At 39.1% G+C, this 25,875-nt stretch overlaps 1 protein-coding gene across 1 annotated transcript in view; it reads right to left on the bottom strand.

Annotated features, from left to right (window-relative positions):
• EDIL3 (EGF like repeats and discoidin domains 3) overlaps positions 1 to 25,875 on the bottom strand; it is a 3,472,995-nt gene that overhangs the window by 1,651,762 nt on the left and 1,795,358 nt on the right. The gene's annotated exons all lie outside the window — the stretch shown is intronic.

Below are 25,875 nucleotides of genomic sequence, written 5' to 3' on the forward strand. Positions count from 1 at the left end.
TCTTTCTGATCAAAATTTAAGTGACAATTTTAAAGAATGTTTTGATATTATTACGTGAAGGATTAGGAGGTTTATTTTTATTTTTATTTGGTGTTAAATTCATACTGATAAAATGATGTATTAATTAAATTCATAATGATAGAATGATTTATTTAATTGCATTAAAGAAATAATAAATTAATCGAAATATGGATAATTATTCACAAGCTGTGACCAGGAAGTAGTATTTTTTCTTATTTAAATAGTAGCAATTAACTTTGAAACAGTATAGCATTAAAAACCCCGTTTTGGATGAAATCATGATCTGCTGATAGTTAATGTATTTTGCTGGATGGAGCCTTAAATAAATAATTTATTTGAGGCATGTGCTTGTACGTTTTATTTGGAAATATATATATATATATATATATATATATATATATATATAATGCACACACACATTATATTTGTAGGGGCTATCTAGGTCTTCTTCAGAAATGGAAAGTGTCCAGTTTTTTTCCAATAGCATTGGTATGGTTATCCTCTAAATGCATCCCTTCATAAAAGCTACAGAAGAGAACATGGGAAGGAAAGGCAGGATGGTATACTGTTTACACACATGCCAGTTAGTATGGCACAACTATTCAGATTTTAAAATAATTTAGAATCAACATTTAAACCTCTTGCAGAATATGAGAAGTAGGTATTGATAGTAGTCTGGTAATTAACATGCACATCAAATGATTTAAGGGTTTAGTAGACATATAGTCAGAACCACAGACTTTTCAAACAAAAGCTTTATAAGCGTTGGAATCTTTGCCATTGGGATCTGACAATTTTAATAACTTATCTTTGCCATGTCTAATGGCACCAGTATTAACAGGGTGCAAATCAAAGGAATGAAACTGATACAGGGACCTAAAGGACAGTATTGTGGTGTAAAAAACGTAACTTCTCCACAAACATTTATATTATAGATTGGCAGCTTACTAGAAGAAAAGGACCATCTAACACAACTCTATAAACCTTTCAAAATAAATGACATTCTATGGTCAGTCTGTTTTCCCTCTCATTAAATAAGTTCTAACAAATGATTTGTCAAAAATGAAAAACATAATGCATTTCATCACCTTCAACCATTTCTGTCTCAAAAATAACATTTTCACAACTGCTCCAAGATATTGGGAAGGCAGCCCTTAGAGTCTTAAGTTAATCTGAAAAGGAAAAGCTTTACAATGTTAAAAACATTGGACTGTATTACAAGTGTTAATTTCAAAGTTTTATCTTAATAATCTAGTTCATGTTCTACAAAAGGTGTAATTTTGCCCTACCATACTGCATCTGTCTGAATATTTCTATAGAAAAAACTTCAGAATTCTCTGTAGCTGTAGAACTCTTTGCACCACTTCTAAAGTTTAAGGATTCAGCTGTGTACATGTTGTGGTAGGATTTGGTATTCAGGAAGCACCTCTACATAGTGCTGCAAAATACTACAACACAAAGATGTACATTACTACAATGGAATAGCCCCACGGCCATGCGTAATGCCAATGAGGCATTCTGAGTGGAGTGGCATATGCAAATTAACCATGTGTTCTTTCCCCAGAACTGCCACCAGGAAGTCAACTATATGGTCAAGTGAATTAAGAAAGTCCTTGGTCATGGAGATTAGCACAGCCATCCCCACCACATCACAGTAGGAAATATGACCAAAAGCCTGTGTTCCACAGTGAACACGAACCTGGTGGTGGAGAATCTCTAGACACCAGGGTTATTGTAAAAGTGCTATAATGGCACCAGCAGCAAACTGTAGATCAGGGGTGGGGGATCCCCAAGACACCAGGGAGTATAACAATGTGAAAGTGCCAAACCAGCACCACCATTACTATGGGGACCAAGGAATTGTGGGAAATACACACTATTTAGTGCCCTCCCAGCATCAATGTTACTACGAGCAGAGGAGCAGATACACTTGACACCAGGGAAGAGTGCCTTAAGGCACACACTAGCAAAATGGGGATATAGAGGAACACCAGACATACTCTAAAGTGCAGTAATGGCACCAACTGCAGTATGGGGATCAGTGGTGGGGGAAACACTGGACACCAGGGATCAGTCTCTAACATCCTGTACTGGAATCAACATTACTATGGGAATGTGGGGTGGGGAGATACATACATTACCATCTGGCACCAGGGTTTACACTTAAATGCTGTAAGGACACCAACATTAGTACATGGATTGAGGGGTGGGAGGAATGACTATATCACCACGGCTGACACTTTAAAGTACTATAATGCTATCTAAATCATAAAGGAGATCAGAGCATGAGGGATACACTAGACAGCAGGGCTGAGTAGTGTAAAGTGCTATAACGGCACTAAAGTACTATAGGGGTGGGGAGACCACTGTAGTTTAGGGAACAGGTACAGGACTATAGTGTACGAGTGCGCACGTGTGTGTGTGTGTGTGTGTGTGTGTGTGTGTGTGTGTGTGTGTGTGTGTGTGTGTGTGTGTGTGTGTGCACGTATGTGTCAGAGTGACTGAGGGGAGAATTCCACTTTACATGATCATCACATCATGGTAGTACCATAATTCAGGAAATATGAAAATCAGCTAATAATGAGATCTGACCTCATTGTGGCTTACATGTGCCTGAATCACATTTGGGCATGTTGCTCTGGAAGGGCTTTTCGGGCGAGAACAGTATTGCTCAGGATGAGGCATTTAATGAATTCCTAAGATTTTTTTCATCAGTAAAATTAATTTTCTCAGGTTTTCCATCTTTTCCTACAACATTTCAACTCCATTACACCCCAAAGCACAAGACAACGATTTTAATAGATTTTATTTTTAATTTGGTTTAATAATACAAAAGTAGAGGCTTGGTCACGATGTATATTTAATTTTTTTTCTTCCTTATTTCTAGACTTGTCTAAAGCCTTTGATACAGTTAGTCACAGCACACCTCTACTTTAAATGTCCCCACTAGGTCTATCTCAGCCCTCTCTTCTATGGTTCAAAAGTTACCTGTCCTATAAGTATCAGTCAATAAAATGGCAGTCCACCTTCTGTCCTCATCTCTCAGTCACCATGGTGTATCACAAGGCTAGAACCTTGGTGCCCTCCCCTTTAACATTCTCACAAAACACATCCACACATACACACAACAAGCCTCTCTAACAACTCATGCTCAACAACAAAAAGAAAACTAACTAGTTATTTTTCCCTAAATCCCTCTCTCATAAAAAAAAAAAAATAAATAAATTCTCTCTCTCTTAATAATTCGACTATTGAAGTCACTTTTCATAGTAAATCATTAGGGCTGATAATATTAAATGTCACCTGCATATACAAAATTGCATACAAAGAACTAACTAAACATTAGAGATGCTTTACAGAACCAAAACTCTCTCACCAATGCAACTAAAACTATACTTGCCTCTACTTACCTCCTCCCCCATTACTTTATGGTGCTCCCATCCTTATTAACCTCTAGGATTCAGAAAAAAAAATCTAAATTTGAACAATGCTATAATAAAGTGTCTAAATTTCCAGCAAATACCTCTTTCAGCGCCCACCACTGTACAGCACTAAAACGCCTAAACTGGTTAGAACTACTCCTTCATATTAACATAAACACAACTTCTTACCATGTATAAAATGATCCAGTCTCCATCTGCTTGTCTAGCACTAAATACCATTCTGCACAGCTATGCTCCAATCACTCATTACGATACAATGACCAAAAACTCCTCTGTCCACAAAACTGCTGAGGACAGTCTATACTCATACCATGCTGCTAAGACCCTGATATTCTTATCTGTGTCCACTAGGTCAGTGCCCTCCCTTCAGTCCCTTAAAACCAATCTGAAGGACCTACTACACAAACTCTGCCTCTGTATTTGCTCAACCCCAGGAACAATTATATCACTAAATATGAACAAGTACCTATCACACCTCCTTACTCTTTGTTTCATTCTCTTTTTTACTTCAATCAATTTCTCTCCCCTGACTCTCCTTCATAAATATGCCATAACCCTGTTTTTTATCTCCCTTCATACTGTAATTCCAGTTTATATTATACTAATTTATCTTTAATTTTTCTATAAACTGGCAACCATTTCTGTAAATATTAAATCATTGTCATAATAACTTATATCTAGTCATAACCAAAGTTTTCACATTATGTCTAATTTGGTATAATTATTTTAACTGTAGACGTTGTCGATTATTTTTGAAATTTGTAAAATTATTGTTCTTAAACTGTTTTTGTAATACTTTTGAGGCTTTCTGCCTGGCCCTCTGCTGAAAAACGACCCCTACCCAGTTAGACTTTCTCAGTAATCAAATGTCAGTAAATAAATAAGTAATAAATTAAAGTAAAAGTAAGAAAAAAATGGTGCCTGGCAAGGTTAGCAGAAATACAAGAAACCTAAATGACAGAACCCCTTAAAATGCATAGACTGAAACAGCAGCATGAATAATATACTCACAGGCTACATCACATTTTCTTCTATTATGTGCTTACACAAAGCAATGCAAGGAAACTGTCACATAAATGTTAATCCATTTTAATCCTCTCAGACACAGTCAACAGGACAAGATAAAAATAACTAGCTACCTTTTTCTAAAAACACCTAACAAACATTATGAAACAACCATCTAGAATGACTTTCTCAAGGTAACACTTCATAGATGATTTGTCAGAGGAAAATACTTTCATGCACTACTTATTTTATGAAACAAAATAACTATTACAGTTCATAATACATATACAAATAAGACAACATACTTATGAATCATTCAGAGCAAGTTTTTCCTTCAAAACTTCCCAGAACATTACAACACAATTTATTTATTTATTTATTGACATTTGTTAACCGGGTTTGTCCAACTGGGCTTGTGGCCCATTTTCAGTGGAGACCCGAGGAGAAAAGCTCCAGTAATACATTTTAAAACAAGTACAATTTTAAACAATATTGATATAATAGCAGTTATAGCAAAAGGATTCACGTATGTTGGGTTACATGCATAAAGTTAAAGTTACATTAAAAAGAAGCTAAGTAACAATTTTACATTGATATAGTTCAATAGGTCAACAATAAACATTTTTTGTTTGTATAAAATTGTGCAAATGCATAGTAGACACATTGGAGAGAGAGGTGTAATGAGGTACTAAGTATGGTCTTTTTGAGGGTACATAAAGGGAAGGAAGACAAGGTAGGGTCATGGCAAGGGCAGGTTCTGGAATTGAGAAAATAAGCTTTTAGTTCATTTTTAAAGTGTGAGGTGTGGGAGATTGAACGTAAGTCAAGGGGAAGTTTGTTCCAAGCATGGGCAAGGGGGTGTTTGTAGAGTAGTTTGCCTACTGACCTTTTTGGGTGGTAGATATCAAGTAATTGTTGGTTAGAAGTATGGAGGGTCCAGGATGGGATGTAGATGGAGACTAAGGAAGATAGAGATGGACAGAAGGAGGGTTTATAAAGAATAGAATGTAGCATATGAAATTGATAAGATAGCAGAAACTGGGGAAGTTCAAGCCATTGAAGAGAGTTTAAAGAAATGCAGTGGTGTGAGGTGTATGGGGAGTTAGTAATGAATCTGGCTATTTTATGGTAAGTTTGTTGCAGTTTGTTTAGAGTGGAGGCCTGGATATTGGTAAGAACTGGGGCGGCGTATAAGAGGGAGGGGAGGAGGAGTGCCTGGACCAGGGTAAGTCTAGATTCAGGGGTTAGGAATTTTTTGTTCCGATATAGCAGACCTAGTTTCTGGGTTTTTTTTTTATACATTGGAGTATGTGTAGGTTGAACTTGAGTTTGTCATCGATAATGACCCCTAGGAGTTTTGTGTGGGTGTCAGGTTGGATGTTTGTATTGTTAGAAGATGTAATAAAAAGGAGATTTTGTGATGAGAAAGAGAACAGGGAAGGAAAAGTAGGAGTTTGGTCTTTTTGGGATTTAAGATCAATAGGTTGTGAGAGAGCCATTGTTCAGTGGATAGTAGGGCCTGTTGGGTCAGGGAGTGTAGTTCAGGAATGTTATTTGAGATGGATATAAGTGTGGGAGTCGTTGGCATAATGAATAAGGGAGGATTCTTTGCATGAGCTGCAAAGATCATTGGTGAAGTTGTAAAACAAAAGGGGTCTCAAGATGGAGTCTTGGGGAACACCAGTGGAGATGGGAAGGAAAGGTGAGGAGGATGAGAGCCATTTGACAGATTGTTCCCTGCCAGATAGGTAACTATTAAACCAGGTAAGTGTGGAGGGGGATAGGTGGAGATTTGCGAGTTTGGATAGTAGTAGAGGATGAGACACAGTGTCGAAGGCTTTGGAGAGATCTAGGAAGAGACAGGAAATGAGTTTATTTTTGTCTAGGGCCTCTGCAATGATATGAGTGAAGGAGAGGAGGACAATGGTGATGCTGTGGTGAGGACGAAATCCATGTTGGGTAGGGGTAAGTGGTGTGTGAGGAGGTGATTGAAAAGCTGTGAGTGAATACATTTTTCTAATATCTTGGAGAGGGGGGACAGAATGGCAATGGGTCAGTAGTTTGAGGGGTCAGTGGAGTTTCCACCTTTATGAAGAGGGATAGTGAAGAAAGATTTCCAAAGGGTGGGGACAGTTGATTCCAGAATAGATCAATTAATTAGTATAGATACAGGATAGGCAATTGAGTCAGCAGCAAGTTTAAGGAATGTAGGCGATAGATTGTCAATTGGAAGGAGAGCAAGGTTTTAGCTTGAGTAGTAGAGATTTGATGTAAGTAATGGGAACTGGCTCAAAAGAAAACAAAGTTGTGTTAGTGGGACTTGGAGAGGTGGGTGTCGAAGTAGAGTTTGGCTTAGAGGTTACCAGATTTTGGATGGAAGAGATAAAGTGTTTATTCAGGAGGGTAGCTGTTTCCTGAGAGGAAGAGTTAGGGTATGGGGAGGGATTAGAGGGCTTTCCAGGACAGAGGATGTTGTTGAGAGTTGACCAAAAGTTTTGAGGATTGGATTTGTTGTTAAGCTGAGCAGAGTTATAGTATAACTTTTTGTCATTAGTTGTATGTTTTTTTGCAAGGTTCCTCAGTTGTCTGTATTTTTGAAGAAAAGGTGGTTGTTTAGTTTTAGTCCAGGCTTTCCAAGCATGATCACTTTGTTTAATAAGGGACCTAGTCTCTTTGGAGAGCCAGGGAGCATGGTTTGATATTAGTCTGATCTTCCTAGAGGGAGCTAAGGAGTTTAGAGTATTCATGAAGATGATATTGAAAGTGCTTACAGCATCGTATAGGGGGAGGTGTTTTAGGATGGACCAATCTATGTTGTGGAGAATGGAGTTAAATTGGGATGAATTGAAAGTCGATAGTTTTCGACAGTCTTTGATAAGGTGGGGTTTAGGAATATGGGAGTAGTGTCTTAAGATGGTGGTAGGGAGATGATCACTGAGGGAGTCAGGTAAGGTGGTGGGATTGTGGTATTGGTGGGGGAATTGGTAAGGATCCAGTCTATGATGGAGCTGGAAGTGGAATTTTTATGGAAGCGAGTGGGAGATGTTATAAGTTGGTGGAAGCCGCGTAAGTGGATACTGAGTTGGGGGGAGTCAGTTGTGAGTTTGGACCAATCAATGTTGACATCACCAAGGATAAGTGTCTCATATGGTATGTTGTGGGAGAACCAGGATAGGATGTTTTCAAGAATGGGCAGATTGTTACCAGGAGGAAGGTAGATAGAGGCAATTGCAAGGTTTTTGTGGGGATTCAGATGGCAGTTAAGGATGATGATTTCAGCTGGGAGGAAGTCAGGAATTGGGGAAGGGTATGATGAGAGGTTACGAATGTTTGAGTAGAGGATGGCCATGCCACCACCTTTTTTAACAGGTCTATCAGATCAGAAGATATTATAACCTGGTGAGAGTATTTCACTATTTGAGATTTGTGGCTTGAGCCAGGTTTCAGATAGGGAGAGGATGTGAGGGGTATTGAGAGCTATCCATGAGTGCAGCTCAGTGACTTTATTTGCTAGACTCTAAATATTCAATGAGTAAATAGTTAAGTATTTGGATGGAGATGATTGTTGTGACTGAGGTTGGTGACTGTTAGAGGAGTAAGATGGGGCAGTGTAGAGGTAGTTTTGGGAAGAGAAGAGGGGCCAGGGTTGGGATGGATATCTCCAGAACAAAGTAGGTTTTTAGTGAGGAGAGAGTGTGTAGTAAAATGCTAGATGGAGTTTGTATAGTTTTGACTTAGCTTTGTGGGAAGGTTTATTATTATGAATAGTTTATATAGACTTGAGGTAGAGGTAGTAAATAGATTAGGGGAGATAGTAAAAGATGACCAATTTATGCACTAAAGAGCCAAGAGGTTTTTATTAACTTGGCTGTTAGAAATCTGTTTCACTACAGTGACGGAGGAAAGGTTGTATTGTTTGCATACATTATGCAGCAGTCAATCCATACTTCTGTATGCCACAGGCTCAAATATTGCTCAGACAAATAGGTCAGTACAGGATCTAGTTAGTTCACAAAGGTGACTGAAAACCTACCCAAACTGTGACAAGGTGGACACAGAGGTTATCACAGCTATTATAGCTGCTTTCTACCATCAATGAAAAATAAATTTAAATGAACAAACTCTCACTGTGACCACTACACTGTTTCTCCATAATAAACTGCATGTGATATTTACCCAAAGTCTAGACCACCCTAAAATCCATCCTCCTAATTATATACCTACTCTGACAACAACTGACTGAAAGTGTTTCATCTTAATGCTCACAGTGTTAAAATCAAAGCTTTTCCTTTCCAGTTATGAGCCCAATAGCTGGTATCACTAAATCATGGCTTAACCTAATAAGGGAGTCATGAAGTGAATATACCTGGATATGCTGCTTTTAAAAAAAAGAAAATCCTTTAAAATGTGAGAGCCTGCCTATTTATATTTTTCCATAACATTCCAGCAAGTCTAATCCTCACTTGAACAACAACTGACACAGAATGCTTAGTCAATGAACTTAACTTTGGCATGCAGCACATATATGTTCTTAGTTTATGCATATGTTGATGCTGGACTTGTACCTAACATTCTTGAAGATCTGTCTAGGTAGATCACAAAACATATTAACTCAGAAGTAGGCTTACTTGGCAACCTTAATGTGGACTGGATACCACTACAATACAATGCAAGCAGATTACATTTATGACAAAAGACGGCCGATGATCTGTGTTTGTTGGTGCTGTCCTTTCAGGTGGAATACTCCCTTACATAATCAGTAACTACCAACTAATATGGTAATCTGTAGAACACAACTTGTTTAGTCACTCTTACCTTATAATAGTTCTTCTGGAGTCACTCCTAGGTAAAGGAGTTAAAGGTACAAGATAAATCTCCAGCGTGAAAATTTTAAAAACAGAAGTCTTTCCTACTTGAAAGAAAGGAAACATGGCTACAATGAGCCAGGGATAAATGAATGATGCACTGAAGAATTACAAGTGGTTTAGAAACAATTGCAAGACAACCATATGTGTATTCAGAACAAAACACTTACCAAGAGGCATAGATTTACATCCCCTCATCTCCCAATTACTTTGGAAAGAAGTACATTTACGGGATCTCACAAACACACAAATACACACATGCAAACATTTTCCTCAGAATAATGACTATTGATTTTTTTTCCCCCCAAGAACTACCATACCATCAATAAATCAAGCCCCATCAATGGCAATTAGCCTGCTCCGCTGTCACCCCCCCCCACCTTCACTTCAAAATGGCATTCTGGCAGGAGGTAAATAAGCTACTCCAAAGCATAAAAAATAATGTCCCTCCAGAAAGTGCTAATCTTCTATCTCACTTTTTAAAGATGGCTTGCAGCAAAAACTATGGATGAACAGATCTTTAGGCAAGTGACCTGCACTCAGGATTTAAAGTATTACACACTGACTCCTCTCAACAATCATGGAGATGAGATTATTATTTCCAGCTACAGACCAATTTCCACACTTGCCACTATGGCTAACATTCTAGAGAAAAAGAGTACACATGAACAGTTACCTGCCTACTTAAAAGAATAAATGATGCGATCTAAAACGTAACTTACTTTGTAGGCACATAGTGCTGAAATATCGATATTGCACATAACGGTAACTGTGACAGTCATGGGCAAACGTCAGTTGACTATGGTGCAATTACTTGACTTCAGTAAAGCTTTCTATACATTTTGTATATTTTACTCTTACTTGGGATTTAAACAGTTGATTTTAGTAAGCAGTCATTCACATACTAACTAGCGAGCTCTTGGACCAGCAATTGAGAATATCTTTTCACATTAATAATAATGTTTTTCTCCAAGGATCTGCCACAAGTTAGATTTTATTATTTGTGGTCTATGTCTGGATGCTTTTACTTTTTTATTTTCATTGGTGTTAGGGAGTTCTTTATGCTTAGTTTTCTTGTTTTTTCTTTTTTCTTTTCTTAAGCATAAGTTATATAGCAGAGAACTTTTGTTTGCCTCTTTGCATACCTTTCCAATATTAATCAGTAGCTATTCAGTTTTGCACCAAATTGTTGAAATACCATGATTCCTTTCAGGAAGAAAATGGATATGGCCGTACCTTAAAACTCCATTTATTCAAAAATAAAACCAACTCCCTAAAATCGAATTAAGTGCGTTTGTCAGTTTGTAACACTGACTTCATCAGAATTTTGTTCTACAGATTACCATATTCGTTGGTGGTTACTGATTAAGTAAGGGAGTATTCCATCTGAAAAGTCACCACCAAGAAACACAGTTAAAACTGATGAAAGCACAATTCAATTTTACAGAGCTGATTTTTGAATAAACAGAATTTTAAGTTATGGCCATGTCAGTTTCTTTCCTGAAAGGAATTGTGCTATTTCAAGGCTGTGTGTTTGGTTCTTGGTGATTTGCACCATATGGTCCTTATTTAGTGTCCTTAGTACTACCTTCCATTCTTACCTGAGATGGGACGATTATGGCAATCAGCAGGTTGGGAAGAGGTAAGTGGAAAAGAGCAACCCAACAGCATCATATAAGCTATCCTTGTATGACACAGATTTCTGCTATGCCCAACTAGGCAGAATTGCTTCACACATGTGCATCAACACAGACTTCATCAGGTAGCTCCAGCTTCCTTCCATGATGAATTTAATAGCTATCTGGCATTTAATTACAACACTACTCCCAGCACTGGGTGAGTGCAGTCACAAGCAGAAACCCTTCCGTCCTCCAGGATAAATGAGATAATTGCTACTCCTTTTCAGCCCCTCCCTACCTGGGTTCGTCAGCACCTGCCCTGTTATATACAGTCATTTGGGTAGCAGTCAGGGTTCCACCCCTCTGCACCTATGAAACTGGCTCAAAACATGGAACTCTGAAGTTTCAGATCCACTATAAAGCATTGGGTCATGTAACCATACAGAATATATGTCAGAGTGCAAACATGCAGAGATGTAAAATAAGACATATATTTGAAGCAAAAAATTTAGGTCTAATGAGTTTCTTGTTAGAGAAACTTACCATGTATTAAGAAAGTGAAACTAATTAAACACATAACTGGAAAGTAAGAGATCATTTGATATAGTCTAAATACACACGTTCTTTTATTTGGGAAAAATTATCTTCTGGAATAATCACACGTTCTTTTATTTGGGAAAAATTATCTTCTGGAATAATGGTAACATCTACAGTGTATCAATGGTTTTCATTTTCTCTGGGTTTTTTTTATTTGCTTTATTTGGGACCTATCTTTAGTAGTGGCAGATAAAGTGACCATTTCTTATTCTCTTTCTCTCTATCATGGAGGTTATCTGTGTGGCATGAGAGTGCGTATTTTTTCACAGAGACCTCTCAGTTAATAATACCCCACTATGGTACATTGTTGAGACTACTGGTTCTTTATTTTTCCATTTTCTTGGATGGGTTGGCATGTGAAAGCACACCTGGCTCACTGCTAGGCTGAACATTCAAGATGCTCCTCATGGAACTTGGTACTTGCAGTATTCTAGGAAAGGAGTGATGGACGCCATTGCCTTTACTGCAAAAAGGTCAAGCTTTCACAGATTCCTTTTGTTTTTATAATGACACAGCTAGTCATGCTTAACAACATGCTAATATTGAGCTAGTCTATGTTTAATCCCCACATTACTCAGTATGCCTGCTACTATTGAAATATGCTACTTTCTACAGGATTTTCATGGCTATACCAAGCAGAACTGCTTAAAAAGTACAAAAAAGTGTAAATTGAAAACTAACACATTTATAGCTAGAATAAAAAAAATAAATAAATCTGACTTTGGATTTTTAAATGTACAGTGAGTATTTTACACATGTAAATCGATTAAAAGTAGGAGGCAAAAATCAACGGTTTTAACGAAATGTCATTTTCCAGAAAAATCTAACAGACAGAAACAGGCACCAGAAATAATGCAAAGGAGGTGGAGGCTATAGATAAATATATATAATGCAGGACTGTAGGCGGAGGCTATAAAAGTATCACTACTAAACAGGACACATAAGATGGAAAATGAAAAGGTGATAATATGCGTGAATAAATATAAACTCTTAGCAGAGCTTAATCAAGTATTCTACAAGCTTACTGACAAGACAAAACCATGTGCTGAAATAATTTCTTACTGACCACAGAAACAATGACTTGTGGACGTGGTGATTTATGTCAGCTCTCAAGTAACTTATACAGAGACAACCAGTACAGCAACACCTTGCCAAAGTCTGTAGCACTAGCATTTCTAAAATGAAGTAAATGATAAAAAATTCATAAAGTACTCTGAAAAGTGCAAGAGAAGAAAGCACATATACAATAAATAAAGCTATTTTTGTAGACAGAAACTAAATGAGAGCAAGGACAGTGTTACAGCAGTTTTTGTCTGGCAAACACTGCAAAGGCTGCATGTTTTTCTCCAGCATAAAAGTGTGAGCGTGTGTGTGTGTGTGTGTGTGTGTGTGCGATAGATGTGTACAGTGCCACAATGCAAACCACTGTTAACATCAAAAAATTTGCAACACAAACCAGATTGCCAGTAAAAGCATACAAACACACTTCATATTTCTGAAATATTAAAATATTGTTTTTTCTTTTTTATAAATGACAGAAAAAGGAAAACTGGATTACTAATTTAAATGGAGCAACTGTTCCTCGAAAGAAGTTGTGCACATTGCCCAGGTTTTTATTTTGGAAAGACTTAAAGGCATTTGAGAAGGAGAATCTATGCACATAAACTTAATATCAGAAACAAATATATTAATAATTCTTTATTCAATCAATTCCATTGCATGGATTTTTAAAGCTTTAAATTTGCCATAATTGATAAAACTGATGTTGATCTGGGGGGGGGGGGTTGGCAATTAAATCTCAGTGTAGCAGCACCCCCCCCCACAAGTTTAAATGAAAATGTGTCCACTGTACCAGTTTTAAAAATTAAGAGCTGCAAAGCACTGAACAAAAAGCATTTAGTAGAGTATAACATTAATATTTTAACAACACTGGTAGACATCAATTTTTAAGTAATCTGTTTAACATATTTATATATAAATTTATTTAATAATACTTTTTACTGCAGGTTCATTTTTATTTAACTAGTGTATTATTTATGGGGTATTTTGCTCATATTAGTTGTAGGGTTGGTGTTTCATATGCGTTCCCTGATTGACTGTTCAACTGTAATCCCACTGAAATCACTGGATATAACTTATTGGTCTCACACATACACACACACACACACACACACACACACACACACACACACACACACACACACACACATTTTGTCCAAAATGTTACCTTTTCTGGTTAAAGTTTCATGTCCGAACATTTAAGTTTTAATTAAAAAAAAAAATAAAATGGTACATGTAAAGTACAGTTAGGTAAAATCTTTCCAGAACAGTAGATGTCCTTTTTTTTTTCGCTGTTGTAATATTCATCAACTCTGGAATCTCCTGACAAGGATAGCTCAATGTCCGGCCAGTATACCAAAGCCTTTATTTCCTAGGGAGCATCGTATGTCAGATGTATGCTCCTTGTGCAAGCACAGAGCATAAAGGTGACATACAAATACTCTCAACTCAGAACTGAGGTGCTCCAGGAGTCCTTAATAGCCAGAAAAAGGAATGAAGGAAGAGACGGAGAGGAACCTCTATGCCAGTACTAAATTACCAGTAATGCAAAAAGAAGATACAGTGGGGGTAAGAGGGAGCAACAGTGAAGGGAAGGATACATGTTGCTATGGTAAGATTTTACACAACTGTACTATGTCCTTCCATATCACTGTTGCAGTATTCATCACTCAGAGAGTAGCAAAGCTACAGTGAAGGCAGGGAGATAGAAGGCAAGGAACCCTCTACAAACCCAAGTAGGAGAGCTTTGGGAAAACCTGCCCTGGCCCTAGAAATGACATCCAATTTGTAATGTTTTGTGAAAGTGTGACCCAAAGACCAAGTAGCAGCTTCATGGATGGAAGTGGTGTCCAAACCTTTGAAGAAAGCCCTCAAGGAAGCCACTGCACTAGTAAAATGAAGCATCACAGAGGCAAACAATTGCTTACCATGAAAAGGATAATAAAAAGAAATGGCCATGAAAATCCAGGAGGAGATGGCTTGCTTACAAACTGCCAAACCCAGTGTCCTTGTATGAAAATGTACAAAACGCCGATCAGATTTATAAAAGGTCTTAGTTTTGTCTAAATAATATCTGAGATGTCTATGCAAATCCAAAGTATGCAGAACCTTCTCACTAGCAGATTACAGAAAAGGGGAAAAAAAAAGGAGGTTGGATTGACTGATTAAGCACCTTGGACATAAAAGAAGGATTTGTATGGTGAGACATCCTGTCTCTATGAAAAACCTAAAAAGGAATGGCAGCCATCATGGTCTGTAACTCAGATACCCTTATGGCAATGGTTAAAGCAACCAGTAAAACAGTCATGCAGGTGCAATGTTGCAAGGAAGTAGCGGCAGGCTCAAAAGGAGTTGTCAGATTTTCAAGGACAAAATTAAGATCCCAAGGTGGAAGAATGGGCTTTCTTGGGGGTCTAATATGAAGGACCTCTTTAAGACTTGACCTGAAACCTCGAGGCCAAAGGAGGAGTAACTGGCAAACAGAAATGTCTAACAAGTGGGCTTTCACTGAAGAATATGCCAAGCCAGCATGTAATAGTCCACACAGGGAGAAAAGAACTAAGGGGACCCACACTGAAAAGTGGTCTTGGTGATGCTCAAGACACTAAACATAAAATCTTTTCCATTTGGACATGCATGATTTTCTGGTAATGGGTTTCCTGGCCACCTTAAGGACCTTAAGCATGTCTTCAGAAAGCTGCTGTCAGAAAGGAATCAAAACCCTATCACCCAAAGCATCAGTTGAAGAGTAGACAAATGTGGGTGAAGGAGAGTGACTTTGTCTTATGTGAGAAGATCCACATGGTGAGGTAACTTGTGATGATTGCCCCTGGGCAGATGGAATAAGAGTAGGAGCCAGTGCAGTCTGGGCCAAAAGGGAGTCACCAACAAGATTTTGGGAGAGTCCTTCTTGATTTTGTGAAGGACCCCTGGAAAAAGAGGAAGAGAAGGAAAGGCATATAGGAACATTCCTTTCCAAGAAAAAAACATGGTGTCCACCTTCCAAGCCAAAGGACTTAGCACTCTGGAACAGAACTCGGGGAGTTGCCTGTTCAGAGGGCAGGTAAATGATCTACTTGAGGAATACCCCACTGATGAACTATGTACAGAAACACATCCCTGTGAAACGTCTATTTGTGAGGCTGTGTCCTGGACCTGCTGAGAGAATATGCCACAAGACTGTGCTCTAAAGGTATATATATTGCCTGCAGATTGATGGCTATTTCCCATCCATGAAGGGCTAGCATGCAAAGGACGTAAGACCTTGTGCCCCCTTGTTTATTGAGGTACCACATGACTGTGGTGTTCTCTGTATAAACCTTCAGGGTGCTTGAAACAACTCCTCACCCCAGCTCCGAAACATCTGTGGAGAGTTTCTGAGATGGCTAAGGGGGGTAGAAAGAACACTTGGATTGAGAGATAGTTGCTGAATCTGCCAATTAAATTCCAGTTTGAGACAAGGGAGCAAAGAAATGAGATTATCAAAGTGGGTACATGTGTTAAAGCCACAATGATTTCAGGTACTATTGAAACTTCCACATATGATGCCTGACCCAGGGAAGCATGGGGGTAGTGGAAGCCATGAACCCAAGAACTCTGAGAAACTCCCTGGTTGGAAGAGAGGACAGGGGAAGCAGAGACAGAAAATAAATGGTGAGGGGCAAGCCCTTGGAAGCAGAAGCAGATGCCAGCACTGGAACCTGCAGCATAGGGAAACATGATCCTATGATGGAGTCAGCATTAATTTCTGAAGGTTGACAGTGAACCCCAGGGTGTGAAACAGAAGATGGGTAAAATGAAGATCCTGCACTAAGAAATGCAAAATAGTATTCTTCAGGAAGTTATTCACCCCTGGTTGCTATCATAATGACAACATAACCCTAAGATATGACCCAGTCGTCAGGGACTTGGGGACACACACAAACAGTAATCAATCCTTTGACCAATACATGTCTACGGTAGTGAAGAAATATTTCTGTGTTATGCAACATATAAACAAAGCTATAGCATCTAGGTCCAAAGAAGTCATTGTTCCACTGTATTCAACATTCACCAGACCAATCATTGAGTACAATGCCCCCTTTGGTATGTACCTAACCAGGCATATCCAACAACTGGAACATCCACAGAGGTTTCTCACGAAAAGAATACAGGGTATAAGTAACATGTCCTATTGTAGACTACCTCAAGGCCCTATCCCTTTATTTGGTCTCCTACAGGCTGTTGAGGGGAGATCTATGCCTGGCAAACAAGGCATTGTCAGACCTCACTCTGATGAACCTCCTGCATATCTGGAAAACAAACAGCAACAGAATTACCTGTTCTACAGACTTAAGCATTGCCGGTGATATAAACAGTACCTGCTGGAAAGATAGATATGTATCCCAGAGACTACCCCTTCTCTAGAACAGGCTCCCCATCTATGTGAAGCAGAGTTCCTCCCTAACCCAATTCAAGTGGAACTTGGACAGATGGATGGGGGGACAGGAATTCATCCCTGTCTTGGCACCTATGTCTCTAATGGGCATAGGCAGCCTGAAAATGGTTAATCTCCCAGAACCCTGCTTGTAAATGTTTCAACTCCCAAGCCCCCGCTTACACTCATTAAGGGTACCAGAACTTGTCAGAGATTTGGAATGTATGGCTAGGTTTAAACAGGACACTGTGGTCATTATCCTAGTAAACACCTATGAACCTAAGCCTGGAATAGGATGGAGCAAGAAGCAAGAGGTTGTCCAGATAAAGAAATATTTGAATGCCCTGAAGCCTGCAACAGGTGACTGCTGGGGCTAGACATTTGGTGAAAACCACTGGGGCTGGTGAAAGCCCAAAGGGCAAAGCAGGAACTGAAAATGACAGGAAGACGCACAAAATGCAAAAGTGTCCTGAATAAAGGGTGGACAGGGATGTGAAGATAAGCATCCTTCAGATCCAAGGAAACCAGAATGGCCTGGAGGACCAGCAAAGTGAAGGGCATTCAGACCAACATACAATAATGGCATTCAGGCTGCTGACAACAAACTTCTGAGTTGGTAACATAGGTATGTCACCTTTATGCCTTATGCTTGTGTGGGGATCACACATGTGACGTACAATACTCCATAAGTAATAAAGGCTTTGGTATACTGACCAGAAGTTGGGCTATCCTTGGAAGGAGGTCCCAAAGGTGAAGCATACTGCAACAGTGATATGGAAGGACATCTTTAAGTATTACTTATTCATGCACGGGTCTTTATAAATGGAATTGGTGTGCTTAAGAATTAGTTCTAAAGAAGTCTTAAGTTTTCTAAGATGAAAATACTGTACATTTTATTATTTTGGTGTTAAATGTGTATTTGGTGTAATCAATTTTTTTTTGTTCTCAAACAGTGTCTCGTATCCTTGGTCGTAGATTTTCTGCACACATACCACTAATAATAGTCCACATTGTATTTAGCTTGGTATGTGATAAGAAACAGAGTACTACCTTTCTTATTGGTTTGCACTCGAGTACTTGTTAAGTTTTTTAGACATCAACTGTAGAATGTACTTTAGATAATGCTGCAAAGTCTGGCAGTTGGCTTAGAGGATAAGGAGCTGTTAATGAGCTGTTTCTTGTGGTCCAGGGGTGCAAGGTTTGCTTCCCTCAACCTCCACTGCCTAACTGTGACTGTTAGCAAGTCATTTAACCAGATACCACTCCCGGGTTAAATCTGGAAAAAGTTCCATGGAGATCAGTCCTCTACCCAGGAAAACAAATACAAACAGAGAGCTACTACTTATCTAAACATAGGGTGCAATAGCTTATACATCAAAACCTGAAGCAAAAATAAATGCAAGCAAAAACTAGTGTACTAAGACGTACACCTTCTACAAGTGTTCAGAGGTAAATGGAATAAGCATATTCATATGTAAACTAAGATTTTACAGTTGAAATAAAAACATCACACTGAATCAGAATTTAAAATAGCGGAAATTCATCATCAGTTGGTCATACTTTATCTTTCCTTTCTGATTTTCTTTCCATTACTATTAACTGTAACATCATAAGCTATTTTATGACATATTTCGCAACATGGAACTGGAAAAATGAAAGCAAAAATTTAAAAAATGTTATCTTCAACAATGTACTGTAGAGAATGGAGCTCTAACTACAGCTCAGGCAGTCTGAGATTGACTAGCGGCTTGGGCACTTGTGGAATCTGGGAGGGAGGGCCAGTAAAACAGTGGCTTTGCAGGCTTGTCTACTCCAAGGAGGAGGGAGAGGTTTCTGCCCATGATGAAGTCACATCCTTATTGATGGGGATGTGTCATAACCATGACGTAGATTGTCAGAAACTATGGCATCATAGGGAGCTGGAGCTAACTGACATTGTGAATGTATCTGCATGACAGCACTAGCTCCATCCAGCTACAGCATACCAAAAATAAATAAACCAGAAAAAAAATCCCTTGACATCAATAACCAGCATATGTGATGCTACAGGCTGCTTTGTACCACTTCCAACGCCAAGCACACCACTGGTAGACACATAGCCCTAGTGGACAGTACCAAGGTCAATTAAGGGAAATTGTGCAGCCAGGCAGCTGATGGTCAACTGGGAGCAGGCAAATGAGAAAAAAAGTAATAAATGATAGAAACTCATTATTAAAATAAATCACACAAGACTGAATTAGTGATTTGGGTTAGGTATAAGAAACAAAAGATCAAAATATTAAAAATAATGAGTGGTTTTGTTCGGTATAAGAAACTAAAGATCATAATATTCAGAATCAGTGCATCACAAAATGAATTACAAGTCCACGCGTTCTGTATTCCAAATGCATAAAGAAACATAAAAAAACACCCATTTAACATTGACGCGACAAGAAACCATTATTTACAACAAAGGTGATACCATTAAAATTGACTTATGTTTTTCAGAAGATACAGACCTTTCTTTATAATGCAAAAAAAAAAAGAAGAAAATGTATATATGCATCTCATTTAATCAGTAAAGTTGTATGGTAATTTAATTATGGCAGAACTCTCTCTCTCTCTCTCTCTCTCTCTCTATATATATATATATATATATATATATATATTCATATATTTCTAAATCAACTAAATCAATACCAAATTTACAGAGCCAATATGGGCAGGAACTGAAAAAAAGGGTCTATATTACATATCCAAACTCTAAAATGTTTGAATCGCTAAAGATCGACCTTTAGCGATTGAACATTCAAATGTTCGAATATGTAATAAAATAAAATTAAAAAAGAAAAAGGAAAGGGTTTAAACAGTGTAGGGAATGGGAATGCGATCTCAGAGTTGGTATATTTAAGTAGTAGGGGGGTGTGGGGGGGTGCAGGCGGGCTTGCCCCCCTATTTAAACCCTTTCCTTTTTCTTTTTTTTTTTAATTTTATTTAATTTTATTACATATTTGAACATTTGAATGTTCGATCGCTAAAGGTCGATCTTTAGCGATTCGAACATTTTAGCTTTTGGATATGTAATATAGACCCAAAAAAAAAATATATATATATATATATGTTTTTTTAATTTTACAATATAAACCTGCCAGCAGCACAACTGCTTATTATTAATTATACATCTTTCTTCCTTTTGTAACCTCGAAGGCCATCATGAGGGCAGGCATGCTGATGAGAACTTGTTTTCTAGGAATACTACTTCTTGCTCACAATGCACTTATAGGGCACAGCTATTAAAATTACAATGCCATACTTACTACCCTGTTAGATTACAGTCTCTTTCACTTAGAATGGAAGTAGTAAGAAGTACAGTCACATTTGAAAATCCTCAGTAAAACCATGTCAGTTTCTTTTTCTGTAGTGACTGTTGCACATTTTTCCTTAGTATTTGTTATGTCATCTGTGAAAAGTTCTTACAGAACAGAGAAATTAATGAGACAACACTTCTTTTTTTTTTGAAAAACAAAATTTTGTGAGTTAATGAGACAACAGTTCTTTTTTTTTTTTTTTTTGAAAAACTAAATTTTGTGAGCTTCACATCTTGTCTTCTTTCCCTGTGACAGCCAGACTGTTACATTTCCTTATGTTCTACTCTCTAGTAACTAAAGTTGCTATAAGTGATTCCCAGGTTTATTCACCTTTGGACTACAAAGGACTTAATAGTTTTACTGCCCCAAGAAAAGAAAGGAAAGAATGAAGTTTTAGATGACAGCACAATGTCAAACAGTTGTGAATTTTGAGCTTGAACAGCTTTATGACCTCAGTGAGTCGCTAATAAACAAAGAGTTTCAGATAGCTTGTTGCTTGTTTTCCTTGGCCACTTTTGGGTGTAATAGGTGAAATGATGCAAGACTAGGAGAGACAAGTTCCTAAAGGAAGGATCATAAGATTTCATTCAGTCCTAACATGATATGCACTAATGATTAAGAGAGAAATGTCACAGTGGCAGACAAAATGCTGAGTCATGCTTTTTCATATCATTCTATAAAGATGGTAATGCACTCTTGAGAAAGAAAATGCTGTGTTTAGGGTGTAGTTATCCTTTAAGGTAATGCAGACCATCAACTAATACAATTAAGCAATAACCGATGATGTGGTGTGGTATATTGAAGATTCATCCACGGTTAGTGTGGTTTAATCATAAGGGTGAAGCCAGAGTGATTAAACAAAGGCAATTGTGGGTAAATCTTCAATAAACCACAACCTCGGAGTCAGTCATTGCTATTATACAATAACATTCCCCCGGATTCACTAATCCTCCATGTAAGGCTTAATAAGTCTTACTCGGAGGCTGCAGTTGAACGGTTTGACATCAGCGTGCCATGAATATTCATGAGGGCATGCTGACTCAACCAACTCTCTCACGGACTGAGCAGGAAAGCAGGGGGCGTGTCCGACTGCCGAGCAATCTAAATGTGCACGCTCCTGCAAGGTTTTAAAAAGCATAATGTCAACACACAAGAGCGAGTTCGCTCAAATGTACTTGCACCCAACACCACACTCCCTGACACTGTAAACCCCCATCACACTTATATAAAGTAAATAATTATATATATTTTTTAAATCCACGATATAGCTGCCCGTATTTGCGCTTGTGTGCGCGGGTGTGCCCACTGCTTAGCTAGAGTTAGCAATTCTGACATGGCAGAGCATAAGAAAGAATATTTATGCAAATCACACCAAATTGCAATAGCGTAATTGTAGAGCGTATGCACAAAGAGAAGGCATTCACGGTTCGAGTCCCACCACTCCCCTTCTTATTTATGTTTTAAATCAGTATTTGAAATAATACCAGACATATATGATTAAAATTTTATTAAAAGCGGTGGCATGGCCAATGTATCAGTGAACAAAATATATATTTTTAAAGGACCCAGATATATAATAGCCTGGTGTTAAGCAACACTTTACACAGCTAAACACAGGTGCCCATAGTTTAATAGAGCTTTACCCAGCTAAACAGAGATGCCCATAGTTTAATAGCGCTGTACCCAGCTAAACAGAGTTGCGCATAGTTTAATAGCGCTGTACCCAGCTAAACAATAGTTGCGCATAGTTTAATAGTGCTTTACCCAGCTAAACAGAGTTGCCCATAGTTTAATAGTGCTTTACCCAGCGCAATAGAGTTGCCCAAAGTTTAAAAGCACTTTACCCAGCGCAGTGTGTTTGCACGGACGTGTGTGCCACGTCAACCAGGGCACCGTGGAGCAACGCAGAGCTAAGTTGCTTAAATGCAGACACACCCCCTAGCCTGTCTAGACAGTATTAACATAAAAGAATGACCAGGTCCGAAACCAGGACCCTGTGCATCATAATCAAAGTACAGAACCAGTAAGCCATGACAACATAGGGGAAGCAGCCACTATTAACATTCATAAACTTACGAATGGTAGTGTAACCATTACTAAGCAGGTCTGCAGTCAGCCGAGAATTTTACAAAATGGCCAATCACAAAAAAGTGTGGGAAATGCGGCATATTTAAGCCCCATAGGCAGGAATACTCGCCATAACTGATTGTAGCTCACATTTGCAGTCAGAATGGCAGGTGCAGGAGAGGGTTCACGCTTCTGAGCGCAACGTTGGGGCATCGAGGAGTCCAAATACATGGTTTGGCTCCTTGTCCACCGTCACGAGTCAAGACTCCTGCAGGGCCAGTTCCAAGGGACGGAGTACAAGGCAGAGGCTTGGAACTGGTTAGCTTGTGACCTCACCAGTTACAGAGGTGTTCCTCGGACTGGTGAGCAGGTCCGTCACCACCACGCAGACCTGAAGAGACAAAAGCAGGACCGCCTGAATCAGTGGATACAGGAGGCCCGTGGGATGCAGAATGCCCTACAACTGAGTATGTAGTCATGGAATGCAGTATGTAAGAATTGACAATGGAGTATGTATAACGGATAGGTATGTCTCAATATCCCTTCATTTACTTTACAGCTGCAGGTGATATGCTGATAGGATGCTAAGGCTGCGCCACCAGGCAGGTTAGTGATTATTCTGCATGTATTGTGATATAAAATATGGGAGAGAGCATGAAAGAAAGTGTTGTAGTCCAATAAAACTGCCATAGAATTGCCTGAATAAGTCCTCTGCATGTACTGTCAGATAAAAACTTCAGAGAGGCAGAAAAAGAGTGTAGTAACCCATTAAGAAAGGTAACATATGTCTGGAATAATGTCTCTGCAGGCACTGTCATATAGCATAAGTGAGTGAGCCTAAAAAAAGATTGTTCTAACCTATTAATAAAGGTATAATATGTCTTGAACATGTCTGCATAAACACTGTTAAAACAAATAAAGGAGTGAGCCTGTGGAAAAGTGTGCAATGTCATTAATAAAGGTCTATAATCCAGAGTGTGTCTGTGTCACAGAGTCCGAAATGTTGCTGTACCCTTGCATTATACAAACAGTACTGTTTGAAAATGTGCTGGCAACCCTGAGTTATGCATTCCCATTTAAAGTGAGTGATGAAAGTGCTAGTAGCTGTGAAACATATATACAGTCCACAATAGTCAGTTACTGGCTGGCATGAATAAGTAAACTTGGCACATGTGTAGCATGTAATTATTCACCAGAAATGTGAATGTGTATCAAGAAATGCAGGGTTCTGTACAAATCGAAGTGAAAATGTCATGTGAAAACATCCCAGATATGTAGATAAAGAAATATAAATGCAAACAAGAAATATGTAGCAGTAACATCTGTATCCTGGACAGTTAGTATGTCAGATGTAGGTCAGGCATATATTGAACTAGCCAAACCCATGACACAACCTAATGTATGGTGGCAAGTTTAATAATACAGGTAGGGGATATGCACTTGCAGTCACTGGGAATGTAGTATAGACTAAATGGTCATTATAAGATGTTAACTGAGGTTTTTTCTACACCCTACCGTATGTGCATAAACCATGCAATTCCACACCTCAATGGGTATGTGTAATCTTAAATATTTGTTGGGACATATGTCCTATTGTTTTATAAATATTTGCATTGATGTTGATGCATGTGCCCTGTTCAAACACCACGTTCATGGTGACCTGTTGCTACCAAACATCCCTGCATGCTGTTGGAATATCCACTGTCGTTCAACTTCAATCATGTGTTATGCTTGCTGTTCAACTGTTGGAACCTTGGTGTGTTGGGTTAATGGGAATATTACTGCATGCTGTTACAACTAATCTGGAATGCTGTTGTTTATGTTGTAATTAAACACACCTAATCACAGAATGTATGGGAAGGCCGGTCCCAGTGGACCCACCTGTCCCTCCTCAGTTGGCGAGTGCACCTGGCACCAGTGGCTCTGGTGCCCAGCCCGGGCTCCCCTCCTCCAATGGTCCTGCGCCATCTTTGGGTGGAAGCGCTGCAGGGGATGGTGCAAATGTGGGTGGAGGGCGGCCACCTGTCACCCTTGCTAGGGTCCGGGCTGTGGTGCGTAGGGAGATCCAGCATTCAGTGCTGATCCCCTACGCCAGCTCGAGGCGAGAGTGGCGTGTTTCTTGGGTGAGACTGCCCATCCTACAGAGCCCTCAGCACAGCCACCCTCAGGGCTGTGAAGGTGCAGTGGTGACTGCCCATAGGTGGGGATCTCAGTTCCACTGTTACCATCTGTGGGCTCATGGGCTTGCGATTTCCAAACATCCTTCCCCGTCAGTTGTGTTCACCCACCCCATGTGTCAAACTCCGCCCCTGTATGCGTCTTGTTTGTCTTGTCTGTTTACCTCCCCAACTTACCTCCCCAAATATACCTACTTCCTCTACCTCACATTCCACTCTCACCTGAAAAAAAAATTAAAAAAGGGCAATCTGTTCCCACATAAAAATTATGCCCCATACATAGCTGCCCAATTCGCACACATGTCCGCTGGACATGTAAACTGATAATTCTAATTGGCAGTACAACATATTTTGTTGTCCTCACCCCACTCTCAAGGGTGGAAGGTTTCAAATTTCACACCAAATTTCAAACATATGCACAGCTATTGCTGGTAAAGAAATGGGCAGCTATGGACCTTCCCTACACCCATCCTGCACATCCCGAGCTGGTTTCCCTACTGTCTTTCCCTCTTTGTGCCCCCTTTTTCACCACTTTCCTATCTCCCCATTTTCTTTTCTTTAAAAGAAATTTGCGTGGAGGTTAGCAGGAGTAAGCACTTTTAAGCAGTAGTTAACAGGGGTGCGCGAGTGTGAGCTTGTGTGCGCTTAGCTTAGCATCGCTAAGTGTCACGCAAACCCACTTACAACTGCTTAAAAGTGCCTTAGTCACTCTGTATGACAAGGCCCTTGTACTGCTCAGCAGCAAAATAAAATACCCTTGTCAGGCTCGAACCCGGGACCTTGGACTCACCAGTCTGCATGAAGTACCACTACACTACAGCAGATATACAATAACTTAGTGCTGAAAGCAATATATCATGCATCACCATGAATGAATGTAAAGGGAAAATAGGAATGGCATAACACAAATCTTGTTCTGTGGGCCTTAACCAGCAGGTGTTGTGGAATTGCATGACATGACTGTGAAAAGAGAATCAGCCATGCTAGTAGGGAATAATGTTACAGTAGCACCTTACAAACCCCACACAGTATCAGAGCAGGATAAACACTGGCATATTTGCATAGGTCACATGCCAGACCTCTCAACAGTGACTGCTCTACAGTGATGACCCTGATTTGTAAACAAATGTTAGCTGTGCCCCTCTGACTCCCTGTGAAATGTACTAACAGTAGGCAGAAAGGTGAAGAATCTCACATAATGACAAATGTCAATAAGTGACAGTAGACACTGCTTGCACATCAGAAAAGGTGTAGCAAT

Source organism: Protopterus annectens, chromosome 2.part2, assembly GCF_019279795.1.
Source record: "Protopterus annectens isolate FY-2018-M chromosome 2.part2, PAN1.0, whole genome shotgun sequence".
Taxonomy (NCBI): Eukaryota; Metazoa; Chordata; order Ceratodontiformes; family Protopteridae; genus Protopterus; species Protopterus annectens.